The sequence below is a fragment of the Lasioglossum baleicum genome, chromosome 15 (genome assembly GCF_051020765.1).
Source record: "Lasioglossum baleicum chromosome 15, iyLasBale1, whole genome shotgun sequence".
NCBI lineage: Eukaryota > Metazoa > Arthropoda > Insecta > Hymenoptera > Halictidae > Lasioglossum > Lasioglossum baleicum.
In genome coordinates this window covers 5,930,262-5,932,281 of record NC_134943.1, presented here as the reverse complement: position 1 = coordinate 5,932,281, position 2,020 = coordinate 5,930,262, and the positions used below count along the sequence as shown (strand labels likewise).

Genomic DNA, 2,020 nt, shown 5'->3' with positions numbered 1-2,020 from the left:
CAGGAAGTATTGAGGTTCAGTCATGGATAATTACACAATCGAGCAACGCATAGAAATTGTGAAAATTCACTACGAAAAATGGTGAAAATTTTTCAGAGACGGTTCGAAAAGTCTTGGTCGTCATAATAACCAAAAGACGTGCGTACCTTTCGAACTGTCTCTGCAAAATTTTCGCCATTTTTGTAGTGAATTTTCACAATTTGTATGCGTTGCTCGATCGTGTAATTCTCCATAACTAAACCTCAATACTTCCTGATGCCAATTGTCAAAGATTAGTATTCTATGTTCGCCACAAAAAAATGGCGCGCAATTTATAATGTCAGGTCATTTTGGGACACCCAATATAAAAAGAGAGGAGGAGGGTAATAATGTTAATTACATTTTACATGAACTTCTCATTTGTAGAGTAATTAAGCATCTCGACAACAATTGGTAAAACCTGAAAAATACAAAATCCCTTCTGTATCGACTTGCCACTATGAAAATGAAGTTGACAAGATTAGAAACATCAGAGAACACGTCTAAAATGAATTGAAGGCCTGTTGAATGAATAAATCAGGTTACCGGAAGCTTTCCTCCCCCGGCGACTTTTTAAACAAACGTTTAAAAAAGAACGTGTAAATGATAGCCGTTGTTGCTCTCACACGCGGGCCTCATTGTTTCTAACTCGCCGAGCGGAATGTAACACGCAATTCAAACAAGAAATCAGTAAACCGAGGGCGTGTTAACGTGTCGAGTGGCCGACAGTTTTCAGCAATAATCCACTGCTTTGTGCATGGTGTGCGGCACGTTGAAGCCCCGGCATTCACGTATATACGATCATTCGAAATTCTATGCACCCAGCGTACGCGCAGAATGTGTATTACTACATTTTGGTTGCTCAACCGACGAAAATAAACCGCAGCTGCTGCCAACGATATCGATACATTAAAATACAGTTACGACAGACTCACGGTTTCGGATCGAGCCTCGCGGGGTAATAAGTAATCGAGCGTGGCGCTTTGTCGTTTAGTGCATCGAGTGTAAGTTGAATTTCATTGGGACTCATCGCGTTCTTAGCTCCACCTAAATTGTGACACTCAACAGGCAATGCAGACGGAGTGCTTAGTAGATTTTCCATTCCTAGAAGAAATAGAAATTGATATTTAAAGTGGTTACGTCTACCGTATTCATTAAAAATGCGCCGAATTAATTTCCCCAGTGGATAATGGCCAATTTATTTATGTAAGTACGTTGTTCCTTCATTTTTCTAAACGATTCCCACGCCCGTCTCGTTCGCCTAATAAACCAACCGCATTCTCGTCGAGATAATGAAATTGCTGGCATCGCATTACAGGACGAGCGGAAGTAAACGAGGAAAAAACCAACATCCCAGTCGCCTGAGCGAAAAGCAACTCGCCTTCTCGAAAATAGTTTTAAGCTAGTCAGCTGTGTCTCGGCGAGATGAGACAGATATGGACAATCGGCGGGGTCTTAATTAGATACTGAAACGACGGAAAATTACCGTGACGTCCGATGAAACGTGCGATTCTACGGAGCTCGTTTTCTCGCGTATTGTTCGGTGAAAAATAAAATTGGACACTTATTTTACTATACAACATAGACGACAGTATTATTCGATCGAACATCTTGCGTCAGAGGCCGTTATCAGTCATGAGACTCGCTTCGATCGAGAACACGAAGCTACTCGGTGATAAAAACCAATCGGCCAATTAACGATGTCCTTAATGCGAGCTGATAATTCAGGGGGGCCTTCAAGATTCGAGGGAGATCAAGACATCAACGCATCACGGGTTAACTCGAATCGGTAAACAGCTGATGATCTTTGCGACGGAACCAAGCCGGATCATCTAATTAACCGATTTTGTTCTCGTCGACCGATAGCCAGTCTTCGTGACTTCTGCCACTAATACGACAGTCGTGGACGTAATAACCGAAGAATTTAGAAAAATCACGTCGAACATGGTTTACGACTCAACTGGACAAACAAATGTGATTAATGAGTTTTTTCTAACGGAGG

The 2,020-nt window shown here is 41.9% G+C and overlaps 1 protein-coding gene across 3 annotated transcripts in view; it reads left to right on the top strand.

Annotated features, from left to right (window-relative positions):
• Positions 1 to 2,020, top strand: part of LOC143216143 (sodium-coupled monocarboxylate transporter 1) — a 60,155-nt gene that overhangs the window by 28,729 nt on the left and 29,406 nt on the right. The gene's annotated exons all lie outside the window — the stretch shown is intronic.